This window comes from Anguilla rostrata, chromosome 7, assembly GCF_018555375.3.
Source record: "Anguilla rostrata isolate EN2019 chromosome 7, ASM1855537v3, whole genome shotgun sequence".
Lineage (NCBI taxonomy): Eukaryota > Metazoa > Chordata > Actinopteri > Anguilliformes > Anguillidae > Anguilla > Anguilla rostrata.
Window position 1 is genome coordinate 13,619,443 of NC_057939.1, and position 18,208 is coordinate 13,637,650.

The window sequence follows — 18,208 nt, forward strand, 5'->3', positions numbered from 1 at the left end:
TCTCAGGTATTCTTTCTATCTGTGAGGTGGAATCATCTCCCTAATCCTGCCTTTGTTATGTGATAAGCTCCCCAGAATGCTGTCAAGACACGGGGCCAATTAAAGTTAGCCAGGAAGACAGGATGCAATTAGCATTCACCCATTTCCAAACACTAACCTGTAACTCAGGGTTACAACCCATCACATTCCTTCCTTTAATAACTATCTTTTGTTCCCTTCTTCACCAGGGCCGATCTTCTTTGAGCTGAGTGCATTGTGATTCATAATTTGAAAGAAAATGAGATCTTGACAGAAATAAAGGCAGGTGTCTGTACCTCTGGGTTCTAAGCAGCAGAATTTGAATGACGCTGAAAATTACCTGTGTGACAGCACACTTATAGTAATTGTCTGCTTATGATCCCATACCTTACCTTGCCTTCTCAGCCATCAAAAATTACACTCTCTCATTCCGGAGGTTACATTCTGATACACCAGGAATCATTTGATTACTTCTAGAGTCTCCAGCTATGAAATGGTTTAACATTACTTACGCAAGTGTATCACATCAATGAAATACATTTTTGCCAAGAAATCATTGGACATAAAAATAATTAACCTGATTCACATCAGTCATGTCACAGAGATTGCAGTTATGATGGGCACTGGAGAGGGAGGACATGATAAATGATTGGCCCAGAATTTTTTCCACAGACGTCAAAGAAATACCAAAGATGTTGCTTTGCGCACAATGTAGCTGCTACCCCTGCACGTTTAAGCACGTGGAATAACAATGACAACATCACAAAAAAAATGTAATTTCTTTACAGCATAAAATACATGTTTTTGTCTCCATAACCTCCTTTCCATAACCCTCATTACTCATTACAAACATCCATTAGGTCTGCAATTCCAGATTAAAAAAGGTCTTTCAGCATTTTAATAATCATACTTTCTTTTGAAGGATATTACCAAAGCGCTGGCACAGATAAACACCATAGACGGGGAAGTGCTTTATCGGTATTTACAATAGAGGGTACTGGCCTACCTTGCAGATGAACATTCCGATACATTCCTAATTTGTCTGGTGCGCGGTGATGGATCCTGGGAGCTTAGTGGTGAGCTGTGATTCTCCGCATCTCGCTGTAATGCTATGATGAATGTCTCCCCTGTGTCACAGAAAAAACACCGCACGCTAGCAAGAAGAGTACAAACAACTGTTTGAAACGATAAACACAGGAAAGTGTTAACGAACATCAAATGAAAAAAATTGTCTCATTGGATAAACCTAAAATTTTTGCTTCAATTACTTACTCCTATATTTTTAGGTTTTCTCAATCGAATGCAGAGAAAGCATTTAAGCATATAATGATATACCATTTTACATTAAATTGTATAATGACTCTAGTACCTTTAAACTTTGGCTCTATCGGTATGAGGTTGCTTAAGAGTGGCTGCTAGAGTGTAGCTAATTGATTCAGTGTCCATATATTTGATGGCAAAGCTGTCTTCAATTTTACTCAATATCCCAAGAGTACCTATACCTTTAACTCCCAGGAATTTTTATTCATGGGAGATGACATCAGACCATAAATCTAATGATTTTTCAGTTTGTTCCCTAGTGTGGAGCCCCCTTGAATAGGATTTTACATGAAGCATGCAACATTAGAATACGCTTAATGAATAATAACAGATACATCATTAATGTACAACATATTTAAACATATGTTAATAAATTATTGCTTAAATTAGCAATGAAATGTTATTAAGAAGAATATCAGGCTTGAAATATGATAAGAATTCCGCACAATATGAAATGCTGGTGATGTGTGTACGTGTAGCATAGCAACAGTGCATTATTTTGAAATTCTATCGACATGGCAACCCCGGGCTTCTCATTTACAATCAATCAAAATTTGACCAAATATCAACTATAAATTTGTAAATTATTTACAGTGATAAGAGTCTAAATCATGCCACAAAATATCAAGATTCAGTGAAATAATAAGTGAAGAGTCGCAGTGACATACATGGCCTCTTCAGTTTGTGCATAATGTTGTTGACAGGTTAAACCCGATGCTTCTTTTCGCACACATCATGAGCATAAGCATGCTTCAATTATTCCATGCCTCCACTTTGCTGCCATGAATTATTAAGTGCATAGTTATAATAGGAGATGGAGGGAAGAGGGAAGAAAAAAAAAGAAAAAGAATGGTTTTCTGGTGCTAGAGAGTTGATCATTATCCTTTTGAAAACAATGAATTAAACACCAGGGTACATCAGATTGCTGGAGGAATGTTTTAGAGAGGACAAAAGGAAAAAAAAAGTGCATTTTGAAAAGCTGTTGAACCTTCTTTGACTGCCATAACAAATTCCACAAGCTCATTGGCTGAACAAAACATATGTACAGCATGGAAGTGCATAGAAATAGCATAGCAGACAGCACCCGAATTGGAAAAAGCACAGCTATTCTGTGTTGCTGACCTGTGATCATTCTAATAAAGAGGCATTCAAAAGAAAATAACCTCCGGACAAAGTCCCCTTTGTGTGAAAGACCTGACATTAAATTAAAAGCCACCCAGAGCAGCTAATTAAAATTATTGTCTCCTCTTGTTTTCTCACATTTACTTCAGTCCTCCGCCAGCTAGAGGTCATGATAACCTCTTTGCGAAGCCCCTTCTCAAACAATTATCACATCTGTACCACCTCAATAATCTAGGTTGATAAAGTAATTGTCACTAATTAAGTTCAAATGATTATTGACAGCGATGTGTGCAACCGTGGACATACTGCAGTGTTTTAAAATGTTGTATAGGGGTATGCAACATTTAGTTTTGCTTGAAGCATTGGTAAATGCCCTCATTAAAAATGAGAGCAGTTATATAACATTCAACTTGCACAAAAAAGTAAAAAAAAAAAAAAATCATGATTCAACTAATTAACTAATCATGGTCTGCAATCAGGACTTATAAGTAGAATCAGGTGTCTTAGTACTAGGCTAAAACAAAAACCTGTTTTACACCCTGTTCAGATAGGATTGGACACTACTGCTTAATATGGAGATGCGTTTTTCTTTTTCCTGCATTGGTACTCAATCCAGGTCCTGAACAGCTACAGAGGCTGCTGGTTTTTGTTTTTTCCTTAAGATCAGCGACCGATTCAGACCCAAGAAACCAGGTGACCCAAGTTACAGTGATTGTAATTGTCACAGGCTCACAGAAAGGATTAGGATCCAGGTACAGAGGTCACAACAGAGAGGTAGAGGTAAGTAAAATAATGTAAAAATTTTACAGAAAATTTAAACCAATAAAACAAAAACAATAAACAAGGAAATACAAGGAGCACAGGAAGCAAAAACTAGACCGGCTGACCAGCAGAGGAGAACATGCAAGAACACACAAAGACCATGCACTTCACTGAAGAAAAGCAGGAACTTAAATACAATGAGACACATGCAGAAAATCACTGAAAATGAGCAGACATGCAGAGTGAATAATCAATTATCCAATTACAACCACAGTTAGCAGGCACGAGACACGAAACACAGGGAATGCACAGGAAAACAGGTAAGAACCAAAACAGCGTATCTTATAGGTCAGGAACCAAGGTTGTGATAGTAATCAACTGCTGTAACTGATCAAATGCTGTGTTATGCAAGCTCTGAGTAAGGCCCGAAACATACCTTACTTAAGTATGTGAACGTAGACACTTTGAGCAATGTATTTCACACGCCATTGCGTTCTAAAATGTGTACCCTGAAATTCCTAATTCAATGCAATCATGAGCAGCAGTGTCAAGCATCGCAGCTTGGGGCGCTAAGCAACAATGGGATGAAGCTCTCTTCAATTTGTGCTTTCGTCCGCTCAGTCTTTTCACAACTGTGCTGGATCGCCTCCTTAAGGACTCGGGTTTATTACCGCCACAGGGATATAAGAATGCACATTGAGTATGCACATCTGGGCAGTGCATTTGCAGGACAACGCTGCCATTTGCCTTTGCTTTGAGCCTAACAATGAAAACCAGCAAACTCTGCAGCTCTCCGTGACCAGCAGTGAGGACCACTGACTTAAAGACATGGTTTTGTCGCATTTTCCATCCATGTTCACTTTCCTTCCTGACTCTCTCCATATTAAATCAGCTAAATGTTTTTTTTAAATAAATGTCTCAGAAACTCAATTGTACAGTTTAGTCTCTTGACTGTGCTGTTGGGAGTGCTTAAGGCGAGCCCTGGAGAATAACCATTGAAACACAAGATCAAATCCTGGCAGGTTACATGGTGGGGACAATCTGGTGGCCAAATCTTGATGTATGAGAATGATCTATAGAAATTGTATTATTCAAATAAGCATAAAACACAGAAAAAATGAGTGGGTGTTTTGTTTATCACAGGATGGCACAGGTTACCCCAGCTTGTCTGTGGGATGTTTTCCCTAAGGGGAAGAACGACGGTGAACTGTTCTTTGCAAACTTCAATGCCCTGGCTGACCCCTCAACAGCAAAAAAAAAAAGGAAAACAATTCAACAATTCCACTGCAGAGCCATATATGGCGCAAAGCATCATGTTGAAAGCTGAAGTCCGCCTGGATTTAGATGACTGCTTGGAGACTACTGCACCACGGAGATGAGGTTTACTCCCCATAAAGCAACATTCCATATTACTCATGTCTAGAGCTGGGTGTTTGCCCTGATTGGTGATGGCAGTGTCCTCTTTTGTCTCTTTCATGTGGATTTCCTCAGGGTTTTCATCAACAGAAACTGAGGTGATGTGTTTGACTCTGCCCACAGCTTTCTTATGGCTAGGCCAGAACCCATGACCAGTGCTGGGTGAGTTGACACAGGTCAGCAGGACAACAAAGACAATCATAAAATGCAAGGCAGAACACTCGTGGCATATTTATACAGGCACACATGAATACAATACTATAATTAAAAAAAACTTGATCATAGGATTGTGCATTTTTGGAAAAGAACTGGTGTAGTATTGTGTCTGGCATTTTGGAATTAAGCATATTCTGTGAATAACATGAGTGCACATTTCTTCATCATCGTCTTCCTTACCTTTGGGAATATGTATTAAGGATGTTAATGCATTAAGAGGCCACTGTATGTATGTACATATGCATGTGTGCGAGTGCACCTGTGTGTATTGATAGTCTATGCTAGTCTGTCGATAGTCAACGGCTTCCATTTTTCCTTAATCAGTTTCCGAAGTCTAATTCATTTCATTCTCAGAAGAACTCATCTGGAATATAAACAATGAGATATAGCATATTCTGTGGTCAGCCAACAGTAGTGAATACACAGTGTTCTGCGATTTTCCCCTGGGATGCTCAGACAGTAATGAACCCATAATAGCACAGCAACATTCCATTTAATTCGGGTACGATTCCTGCGCGGAATACTAATGCCCCGACAGAAGGCCACTTCATCTTAAGCACCCCCGGCAAGGCACAGTAGGAGAGCTGCGGCATTGGAGGTGTGAGCTTAGAGGTTCAGTTGTGACTGTTCTGTCCACGCTGCAGAAAATGAAAGTCCTCATTCTGAAAAGAAAAATATAAGCAACAAGTGGAAAACAATGTAGATTTATGAAACACAAAAGGCAGGTCCAAAAAAACCTACCTACATTTTTCTTCCTTGTTTCACTGCACGTTGACTGCTGAAAGACAGTCATCCTCATTGAGCCATAGCTTCAAACATAGCACTTACTGCTTTCCACATATATTTCCTCAATGGTAGGACAGTCTTTTACGGTTGGTGCCATACTCATGGCCAAGACTTCTGCCGTTAGCTTTGGTGCCTGGGCAGATGCATGCTCTTATTCTGCCACAAGCAAACTTTGAAATAACGGACAGTAAATCTGCAGCAGAGCTTCTAAAACCATTTTTTAACCTGCTTTGTTGGGACCCAGGATTGGTGATGACCCGCCTTTTGCCTTGACAGTGCAATCGAAGGTAGAAGCAGGTGCTCGCTGAAGAGGTTAACCCATAAATTAAACCCTGGCAATGACAACAGTGCTGCTCACCTCCCTTTTATCTCCCTGCTTCTCTGGTTCATTTTCAGCATGATGGGTTTTTGTGGTCATTTGTTGGGCCTTCATCTATGTACATAGAGGATTCACATACTGTAAGTGGCACTTGCTCTGCGTTACAACAGCAAGCCACAGACGTGCACTGTGCAGCGGACTGAAGGGGCGGGGATTTCTCTTCGATCCCTCCCACTCGTGTCTTATCCTTTATTTCTGTTACTGTTTTTGACAGACACGACTGGATTTTAAATTTGTGTAACAACATAAATGGTTTCACAGTATAAATGCAGCCTCTGTTTCCTCATAGCAAATTCTGCCATTAACATCTTAACAAGGCTTCTTAAGCTCTTGCTGGCCACCTGGCATAGTTTTGACTGAAAAAACCCGTAGACCGGCTGTGTGAAAGCATTTCTTTACAGCTCTGAAAGTGTGTAAATCCCAGTTATGACTTAATTTGAATTTTAAGTGTTGTACTGTAATCTATTAAAGGCTCAGGTGATTACTGGTATACAACAAAATGATAATTGTGCCAACACATTTCCTTTTGAGGTTATTACTTATGCTACGTAACCATTTATTCCTTTTGAATGACACAATGTCTATCACTTTGAGCTTCAAACATTTTCGAATTAAAATCTTCAATTTGTAGTTAATTGAAGGCACGTGTACGCATAGTCATTACAGTAGTTGAGTGACAACCAGAAATAATTCATATATTAATTCATTTGTTCATTCTTTTTCATTTTAATTGCTGGGCAGATGCTTTTTATCTGGAGTGAATTAGGGGAGCTTAGATGACAAATATTCTGCATTTGCATTGCTGGAAAGTTACCGAAGCATTTCAGAAGCACGCACTCACACTCAAGGGTGTTTCAGCCCACCTGGGAATCAAACCTGCAACCTTAAAGAGAGCAGCCCTTTTCCTCTCTACTGCACAGTGACACATTTCTGTAATGTAACAGGCTCTCAGGTTATGCAGTAATGAGCACCTCCAGTGAAGCTGCAGGATTTGCTGATGTGGTGATTAAGGGCAGTTAGTATTTTTTATTTTTTTTGCCGGGCTCCTGCAGATTGATGAATATATTCAGGCAGCAGCTGATTGGGACTTGGGGGAAGAGAGAGTGTTTCACACTTCACACAGATTAGGGACCCAATTAAGTAATTAAAACCTGAGCAGGGATGAAAAGCACAGAGGCTCTTGCAGCCACCGAGACTGAGAACGCTCAGATGGCTCATCGCGGCTGCACTGCGCATCTGCTACCCGGCCAAGGAGTCCGACGGGCAGAGCAAAAACCATGAGCGGCACCATTCTGCACGCTGCTAATTCTGTCCGCCCATGGATCAAGTTCACTCATTTGGGCACCACCGCTCGCATTCCTGATTGCTTTAAATGAGCAGCTCCACCACTCAAACTCAGAGCTGAATCTCCTCCCAGTTTTATCTGAATATGCTGCCCCACCCACCTCCCCTTTCCTGATTAATAGCTGTGCAAAAAAATCACTTGTGTGCCGTAAAGCTGATATTGGCCACGTGGAGGATCGCCGCTTGACTCCATTTCCACATTTCTCCACAATGTACTGTATGTGCAATCTTTTAAAACAAACATGTCTAAGGTGAGCTTGCTCTGTCATGGTTCCACCCAAATGTTTTTACTTATGAGTCTTACTGTCAACACGGATTTCACTGATACATTCTCTGAGCTAAGTCTCAGCATTGCTTCAATACTGTGCAATGCGACTGCATGCATAAACAGCTCTATGTTTAAATCTACTGACTCATAACAGATGATGTTGACTTATTCCCTTTCATTTTACTGCAGCCCAGACTGCTCTGATGACTATTTGCAACAGTGTCAGCCTCCTGAATAATACATTCTTTAATGGGAGTCCCTTACTGGAAGCGTGCCATAAATCTAAATTTAGAACGTGCCCTTCTGGCACATGTAACAAGGTCTACAGCAATTCTTCTCTGAGCAAAGAACGGACAATTTGCCACTACCTGGGCATTCCCATGTACATGTGCTCCTTGCAAACACATTTATTTTTAGCTGTCCCAGGAAACACAGTGGTCTGTGACCATGTTGTGGAATGTAAACTTGTGCAATGTAACGCTCCAGCTTCTCGGACCTATTGAGCGGAGCTAGGTGGTCGCACATGAAAAATTACAAGACGCAGCAGAGAATGTTTCAGATCAATACGAGGAGGATCTCTACCCCATATGTAATTTGCCACGGAAATGATCAAATGAAGTGATCTGAGACACTGGCCAGGCTCACATCCCACCGACTGTAGTTTTGGATCGATTCTTCACTCAAAGTGTGCGCTCACATGCACACACACACCCACACCCACATACATGTACATGCGTACAAACACATGTACAAACACGCATGCATACACACACTGGGAATTCCAGAGTCAACTCATACGATATCTCACTGACTGAAGTTTTGTTTCAATTCTGGAAACACATGTGCACACCCATGTGGGTGCATGAACACACATGCACACACACACACACACACACACACACAATCAGTGTACTCTGACCAAGTAAAAAGCTATTTTTCATTTCCTTCATTTCCTCAATTATGTTCTCGCCAGGATGTATGGACTTATATTTTGACTACATAATTACAACAAATGTACAACCTATAGTAAAGCGCAAAACCCAGCTCAGACATGGAATTACAATTAAAATGCTCTTGTCATATTCACACACACGTACCTACAGCATGTGGAAAACAAGCACCCTTTTTTCCTGGAAAATCTGTGAGTAATACTTCTTAACGCTGTGAACTCTCTTGCCTTCATTATTCTGCTATAATGAGACATGCATATTCTCCTCAGCACTACACCAGAAGTGCAAACCATTAGAGGAGCAGCTCTGAACTTCCATTTTAATCTCGTAGCTGTCCGCGGCTGCAAGAAACGGTCACGTCCGAGCTACTGTCTCATTGGGTTAATGGACATGGCTGTAATGCATCAGGGGACACCATTGGTCCTCTACTGGAGGACAGTCCCAATGCATATACCTGTACTGCACCACGGTATATCTCACTGGACACCAATTACCTATCATCATAATATAAAACGTGCTTATACATTCCAGAACATAAATCAACTGTTCTCCAGATAGAAGGCTTTACTAGCTGCCAAACATTTGTAATATGGATATATACAGTATATATTCTCAGATGCATACGTTACTTACTTATGCCTGACTATAGGCCGTCGACAAGGCCGTCAACCTCCAGAGTTCTCGGTCAAGATGCATACATATCTCAACAAAAAGATTTTCAATGGTAAAAAAGCCAAGTTACATACATATAGCACTGTTCTGTAAAATAAACACTCACACACAAGCACACGATATAGAAATCTGTATCAGTGAAATCTGTCTGTGTACAAAACTATTGAAATAAAAATCATGTGACCATAGAAATTAAACAAGCCATATTCCAGAGCAATACGCATAGTGAGCAAGAATACAGAGGGTGTATTTTCAGTGGGGGGAAATGGGAAATGTAAGCTGTTGAAGTTTTGTGCAGATGTTGATGTAGCTGTGGTCCATTGCTGGTGATCGAGGTGAAACCCCCATGGTCATTGTAATAGTAATGCGATTTCAGTCCTGTGGTAAAAACCACTTTAGAAGTGTAATATTCATGAATTCAGGATTATTTTACACTGCTGTTAGAGTTAGGGTTCATAGTTCTATGGAGGGTGTAATCCAGAGGTATAGCATTTCTTAGTTAGCTATTAATATCGATGGTTGGCTATCTACTGTAGTATCTACTAATGTTCACTGTGATAATTTTCCTGTTTTATTCTGTGGAGCTGCCTTGTTTTTTTAAAGCCTGCCAATACCCATTTACTAATAGTGCTACTTTTTGTCATAAGGTATAGCTTGTCCAATCGCAAGCTGAGAAAGTGAAATTATGCATTCACGTAGTATAGAAATTGATACCCTTGATAGCCACTTTTTCCATGCATCAAAAACCTTTCCTCTCTTGTTTATGAAGACATTGATTGGGTAAATTGTTTCCACCCACAGATTTGTCAGTTTACTTTTTAATAGAACACTGCCGGCACCTGATAGGCTAGATTGGTTTATATTTTTCAAACCTGGGAAACATGGCAGCCTGTACATAAAGTTTTGGATATTCCACATAAACAGTCCACTAAATATGCTTCTGAAAACATTTGGGGCGAGAAATAGGCCAGGTAATTGCTGAATATTGATTCATATTTGATCTGCAACACCTAGTTTGACAGTTTGATCCAAGTTTCATGAGCCTGGCACAGCTCCACTGTACAAATTCATTTGCATATAGAATACTTTATACAAATGAGATGGACACACCGACTCCACCCACCCCAGGATGCATTCTTCAAAATTGTGTAGTAGGCGGAGCCAGGCTGAAACAGTGAGTGCAATTACTCTTTAATAAAGAAGGAAAACCAATTCTTTCCAATTATTTTGAAGGATGAAGGAGGTGGAAATCTACTTCACCCTCCAGAACTTCTCATTAAGGTTTAATGATGTTTATATCTGGTGATTGTGGAGGCCATGGAAGGTGTTTGACATCCTGGTGTCCAGGAAACTACTCTAAAATTTGTTTAAGATGCACCTGGTTTTGTAATATGGCTTCATATTCCTTGGCCATTATATGACCATGCAGAGCAATCAGGCTCAATGACTTCCATGTGATAGCGGCATTACAGAACCGCCACCATCTTGAAAAGTTGGCAGCAGACTTTGTGGGTTTAAGGCTTCCTTTCGCTTTTTCCATCTGTACCTGTCGGTGAGCTTCAACTTGCAACCAGTGTTCCCCTTTGCCAATGCAGCTTATTATTGTTTGGCGTATGTTATTAGAATTTTTAACACTGTTCCCCTTGCAACATTAAATAATGTACCAATTTTTGTAACCAGTGCACCTGCAATTCAGGGCACTCACTATTTCACCTCTTTGTAACTATTAGCTGCCTCATGTTGCCTTGGAAACTTGCATATCAAAGTGCTGATTGGCTGAACTCTTTTACAGCTGGCGCATACCGCTAATTGGCATTCATCCTAGTATTGCTTACCTTTGTAGCTGCTTTTGCAATTGTGATTTAGTTACATCAAAGTTTCAAAATCCTTTTTCATGTGGTGTTTGTTATTTTGTCAACCTTTGTATATTTGTGTGCGAGCGCACCGCACGTGTATTATATTCGCATCTGTTCACTTTTTTGCACATGCGTTTTATACACTTAATGTACAATATCCACACATTTTTATTGTATATAGAAACTCACTTTAAGTAGTAAGTGTTGTAAACTGTTTCTTAAAAAAAAAGTGGCATAATTTCTCAGCAATCTATGGGTTGTAATGCCTACTGTATATTCTATTCCGCAGTTAAGGAGAGTGGTACAGTACCTTGCGTCTTAATTACCAACCAGGTTTGGCTTTCACCCAGCTCTCCTCAGTGTGAACAGTGAAAAGTTCTGAGGCCCCGCGGCAGAGTTTGGTCGAGCTGGCCGTTGGGGAATATGACGATGGTTCGTTAGTATGCATGCATTTGCTTCTGACATACTTATTGCCCTTCATGGCGAGTTACTGTGCATCCGGCAGCGACAAAGCAAATGCAAATGGCATAAGTATGTTATTATACACCCCCTGCCAGACAACAGAATAAAAAAAGATACTATGCCAGCCTGACAATAGAGCCCAGACACAGAATGGCTTTCAGCAATTTAATTATTTACAGCAAAGAGTACAGTGCTATAAGTTCATTCCATGGACTGTGGCACCTTTAGCAATTGAACAGATAGAGATCTAAGGGTTCTAAAGCATATACACAGATCAGCATGCTTCTTTGTCCAGATGTTATATATTATGCAGAAGATATTATGCACAACTCGACAACCCAGAAGGTTAAAGCCATTTATGATTCATGTAATACACGATTTACTATTATTATTTCCATATTATTCATATAACTGTCATCTGTATGGCATGCAGAGGATTTATTTAATACAAATGTGTGAGAAAGTGTGAACAGTCCTTGGACATGCAGCACATTTAAGAGGTTAGGCCCAGTAAACGGTAGTCTATTTTAGCACAAGAAAACATTGGAAAGAAACATGTAACTGAAATATATGAGTGAAGGAGAACCAGTCATTACCCGAAGAGAGTTCAGAGTGAGGCAGTTGAAGCCGACTGTAATGCTGCTACGAATTCAGTGGTGCCTACTGTCCTAGAGCTCTTTAGAGTCAGCTGGTTGTGGGAGGAATGGGTGGACAGACAGGCAAGAAGACATTGGTGATTCACAAATGATATAATGTGATATATAAAATAGAATTAAGTCAAAAGACTAGCTGACTAGGCTAGTTCAAAAACTAGAGTCAACCTTGGAATTACTTTTGTTAGGTGGCGACAGCTGAAGTTCGCCAAGGGGATGAAAAGTGAAACAGAGCTGCCATGTTTACTGTTGGAGCCGGAAGTAGCGTTACTTTTAGCTACTTACCTTATGCAGCTAGATGCCCAGATTTTGCATTAAAGTCAAGTCTTCTATCACGATGGCTTCCCCCCCTATGGGACCTGATGGTACTGTTTATAGTTGCAATTTAGCTAGCTCGGTAATTCACCTGCACTTATTTCAATCAGGAGAAATGGATTCGATACAGTATCCATGCTATTGAGCTAACCTTACGTGTAGCCAACTTCAGTAACAAAGCTAATAAGGTTACTAAGAACTTTGACAAGGCTATGGATGTCTGTCATTCACTTTATCAGTAAATTAGCTAGCTAAGATAGACCTATGGCCTGCTAATATTACATATTCCACACATAGTGATTCCGTGTTTACATCTCAATTCTAACTAAATGTCCAGTGGGTTATTTCAGGAAATAGGATTACTGAGTTAGCTGGATAACTGCTTTGAGGAAAACCCGGAACAGCTCTTGCGAAAGTTCAGAGTTTTACTCAATGCAAATCAGTGACTCGTGAAACAGGGCCCAGAATAGCTAAATACCAAATGAGGAAAAATACAAAATGGCTGCACCAACACCACACAGTAGCTATCGTACCATGTTCCAAGGGCTGCACTCAGTATAAATATAGTTATAACACTGCATAATTACTGTTACCATCTACATGGAATCTTTCATATTGCTAAAAATGCTATTTTCAATATCTCTGACTACCTCACATGTTCACATGACATTTTGCTTGTAGCATTCAAGGGTATGTCCTCAACGGAGGTGTGGGTGAGGTTGAGAACTGAGGAGGTGTGAGTAGGGTTTAGAAACACAGAGTCTACAAGGGCTGCAAAATCCTACATAGTATACCTTTAATAATGTCCCTTTTAAATAATGTCCATGTCCAGTAAATAATGTCCATGTGTGCAATTTTGTGATGCAAATAAAAATAATTTTATTACCTAACAGCCTATTTGAGGAGAACTGCCTTCATGTGATTGTATTGAGTATTATGTCAATATAATGTGCTTATATTCATTTAAAAACATCAAATGTTGAAGCTCTGCAAATGCACTTCTATTTTTACTTGTAAAAAATACCAGTATTGATAGTGTGGAGATAACTACACCAGTGCAGGCTTGTGTACCGTGCCACTGGTTAAACCAATCCTATACACTTTTTTTTTTTTCACAAACTACGTACAAGCATGCTCATGCACAGCTCCTGCTGCCGCCTCAGAAGCCCAAAGTATCTTTTCACCCGGCAACCGTAAGTTGCTCACACGCGGAGCAGGGATGGAGGAGACTCATTTACACGTGTGCAAAGAGAGCTAGCCACGGGCGGCCCAGATGGCCAGCAGGAGGCACTCAAGCAATGAATAATGTCTCTACCGACTGTATCCCTCTCGTATCCCTGAGCGACGCGAAGCTAATTATGCGTTGCTCCTGTGGGGCTGCTGGCCATCGTCGGCACTGGCACGGGTCCGATTCGATCTGAGACCGTGGTGCCCACTCATGCTTTTACCGTAAGCTACCCAGCAGCCCTGGTTCTCTGAATTTGTCAACTTTTTGCCAATTTCTTGACCAAATGATGTTAGCAAGTGCCACAATGTAGTCTTACACATTGCATGTTAAATTGACTGTAATTGGCATCAGGGCTCTGTGGGTCTATTTGTATGCTTCCAACATGTAACTTACATAATTTAAGGAAAAAAGCTGTTTTTGCTGAAAAAACCCCACAAAGTTCTACAGGCATTGTTTGATGCTGTCTGCCACTGAACTGTAATTTACAGCATCAAGGTACATAGTGTCAGCAACTTTTGAATTTGATGCAATTGATTTTCCTTGCAGAACAAATAAAATGTGTAAAACATAATTATCTGTGACATCTGTTGACTCATCTGCATCCTGTCAGCTGACAAGCTTCTTTATTCCTTAGCAAAATAGGCATTACTTCTGCCAAAGTTATTTTTGAGGTTTCAAGTTGTTTTAAGGTTTTTTGTCAGGTTGTAAAATGGCTCAATTAAATAATTTAAGATTTAAAATTTGATCAATTATTAGTTTCATATTAGAGGTATAAACAATTTTATTACACCACTCAGTGAATAAACACAAACCACAGACATTTAAATATCATGTATTTCCATAGCTGTGCTTAGTTCAGATGAGAGGAAGGGTAATTACTCAAGATTAAATATAGTATTTCAAAGTATTTAGTGAGTGTCTGCATGCAAGCGTGCACGTATGGGGGGCGGGTTATGTAACAAAACTATATTCATATACTATTGATAGGTTTTATTAACATGATCTCTAAAAAAAATCTGTGCCTGTTTTTAACAAAATATAGCCCTAGTTGTAGATTGAAACAATTGCAATTATTTATAGTGTAGATTTCTAATGTACAAAACGCAATGTACTGCTGAGCTTAATGTATCAGCCACATGGAGGTGCAGTCCACTCAACTGAAACATAAATTCAAAACATTTTATTTCAACCTCTAAAGTTTTTAATAATCACAATTATGTGCTGGATTGCTAATTAATGTTAAATGCAAGAGATCAGGCGAGAGGATAAACAGATTCCAAATGAAAATGTGTTTCATCAGCTCATTTATTACACTGAGAAGAAAAGAAAAAGTAATTACAGGGCACTAATCAATTGTGCGTTCTATAGAAACTTCATGTTTCAGCTAAGCTGGAAATCATTATTCAAAATAATGAGGGGTTTAAAAAAAAAAGTATTATACGAGGTATTTAAACAGCTTAGGGACTGTACCGTTCTATGGATTTTCATTTATGCTTCTGCGTTATTCCTGTATCTAGTATGCTTACAAGTGGGGAGCACTGTTGTAGCACATAAATCTTAAACCGTGACATACTTGTTAGCATGTCGCAGGCATATATCCGCACTTGGGTCTTTCAGTAGCACTCTCTGAATACATTCTGCTTGCATTCTTCATTCTTCATACATTCTTCCTTTGTCTTAAACACAATGCAGCAGGGGCAGTTTGGGATGCATTCATTTGAAAGGCAGCCACGAAGACCAAATGAATTTTAATCAGGCTGAAAACACGCTCCCATTCTCCTTTTATTGAGCTCCGCAATCCTATTGATGTTAAACCAGTAACTCTCGGCTATAATTACTCATGAGCTCTTATCGTAAGAAACGAGGAGAAAGGGGTGAGCGAGAAAGACACAGAAAGGGAGAAATAAAAGGAACGAGAGGAAGAGAGAAACAGCTTAAGTCGCATCTGTTTTCATCTTTGCCATCAATCAGGAGGATTGATGTGGCATAAATGTGGCAATAAACACAAATGCGCTGTACCTGTTGGGAACAATGTTTGCGAGTGTACTGTAGAAAGATATTAGTCTATTTCCATAACTTTATTTCCTCCACCGTGACTGTTCAAAGAGTGGGTTGAAGACGCACAGCCTTTATTGCAGTTCTCCCTCTATCAAAACAGAGAGAAACTGGAGGCGTGTGAATGCTTGCAAATTGGGACCAAATATAGATAGGAGAAAAGAATGGGCCTTTATCATGCTAATGGTGCACTCTCCACACCACAGCAATTTATTCTGGAGTTTGGACATGTCAACTGGCTTCCACAAGGAGAGAGAGCGAGAGAGGTGGAACTCCAAAAGGGGGAAAAATTGATTAATTAGAACTGCCATTGTCTTTCAAACATTTTCAGCTTTAAAATCATCAACATACGGGTGTGGCATAATGGTTAAAAAACTGGGCTTCTAACCAGACATTTCTAGCGTTAGTTCCCAGTTGTAGCCTGCCAAAGCACAGTTGAGCTAAGTGATTCACTTTGATTGCATCAGCGGCTTTCTTAATCAATAATATGCTAAATGTTTTCCCTGGATCGGGATGCCTGCCAAGCAAATCATGAAAACCGTTCTCTGTATTACTCATTCACCCTATAAGCCAGTATAAGGGAAAGAAAATTCCCATACAGAGCACCCAAATGGTATCTTTAATGGATGCACAACAACCTAAAGAAGCTGTGAACCAACCTGTTCAGCTCAGCAGAGGCTGACTTAGACCCAAAGATTTTTACATCCAAAAAATATCCTGCCAGTGTGTGAGATGTACTTGGTGAGTCAGATTCACTCGTCATTGCAGACTTTTTTTTTTTTTTTTTTTTAACTAGACAAACAGGGTTCTGATGACACAGGGCAGTGAGAGACTCTTGTGTTAAAGGGAACCTTTATTGTTATATTGAAATCAACCGATCGCAAATGTAATGTGGCTTTATGGGAAATGGAGTGAAGGTGCTCAATGTCTCTTTGTGCTCTGTGTGTAGGATGGAAAACCCCTGAAGTCTGGAGTACTGAACTGAAAAGGTTTTCCTTTAACAAGCTGCATGACTTTGATGTGCTCAGGTCCTTTTAATAACACCCTCACACTCAAGTGGGAAAAATAGAGGAGTAATTGAAGTGGGGATATTTAAGTGACACACCACTGAAGTATAATTAGGGGCACTGTGGCACAGTGTAGTGCAGTCTAATACAATATAATAGAGTCAATGTTTTATTGTGTAATATTATCATTCTGTCATTTAGCCATTGACCATATTCGAGGTGACTTATAATGCACGGGACAATTACAATAACAAAACTGAACATCAAACAAAAATATTAAATGAATCTGAATAAATTAGGAACATAATGCACTGGTAAATTGAAAGGCAGTTAATATGCACATAATTAAGTCAGAGACAAGCTTATTAAGTATATCTGCAAGGGGAAAAATAATTTGCTATCAAAAGTACACATGATTAAAATACATTTAGGACAGTGAATGAGTGTGCATTGAAACTGAAGACTAAGGTATTTTCTTTCAATTAGTATACAGTTTACCTTAAGGAGATGATTACATAACATTACATGTACTAGATATTCCGACAACACATACACGTTCGTTTTCACAATTTTGGCTTGTGCAATGCCTATCAAAATTCAGATATTACACCATCTATGGGCCAACATCTAATAAACAAATCAGAATCACAGCAGTATCATTTATAAGCCTGTAGCAAAAGGCAAAATGGCCACTGTCATACAGCCCCCAGTTTTCCCGAAGGAAGTACCATTTATTGTGAGGATCATGTGACTACCCAGGTTATCCGAACAAGCCTCCCTCAGAAACTAAACTCAAGTGAAGCCCATAGCCATACACCAGCAAAATCCATAAAATAACCCATAGCCCCATTATGTAATCCCATTGGTTACTGAAAGTATGTGATACTAGATAGTAGCTACGCAACATTTGCAATTAAATATAGAGGTCCCGAATGAACTATTTGCTTGCCAGTATCAAATGATTTTATATGGTCAATCACGTCAAAAAAGGTGCTCTTTCACTTGATCCCTGGAATGGTGCTCTAGAATCAAGATTTCCTTGAAGTACCCAATGAATCCCCTGTCGGATTGTGGCATGTACTGTAGTATAGTCCATTGTTGGTGTTCGCTGTGGACACGTGACCTTTGCCGCTAAATGTGGTGAAAGTCACTGTTGTAACAGAATGTAATGAAATACAGCCTTTTGTACTGTAATTTTGTTAAATGAACCATGGTGTGATATACTGGAGTACTCTAGTGTAGTTAAACTAACCTTGCTGTGATCTAGTGTGGTCAAATTCATCAGCAAAGCACTCTGATGCAGTGTGGAAAAATACATCATCAGTCAGGGCTGTAAGATCTGTCAGCTGTCAGTAGGGGGCTCAGCTTGGCTCTCCTCT

General features: G+C 39.7%; 1 protein-coding gene across 2 annotated transcripts in view; it reads left to right on the forward strand.

The window, feature by feature from the left end:
- The first annotated feature begins 3,122 nt into the window (after positions 1-3,122).
- chrm2a (cholinergic receptor, muscarinic 2a) overlaps positions 3,123-18,208 on the forward strand; it is a 118,806-nt gene continuing 103,720 nt past the window's right edge. The window contains exons 1-3 of one of the 2 annotated variants that reach the window (XR_010331184.1): positions 3,123-3,542; positions 4,366-4,602; positions 4,714-6,524. The gene's annotated coding sequence lies outside the window, so the exon portion shown is untranslated. Of the gene's footprint in view, positions 3,543-4,365; positions 4,603-4,713; positions 6,525-18,208 lie in introns of those variants that run through there. The other variant, XM_064342949.1, reaches the window with a different exon arrangement.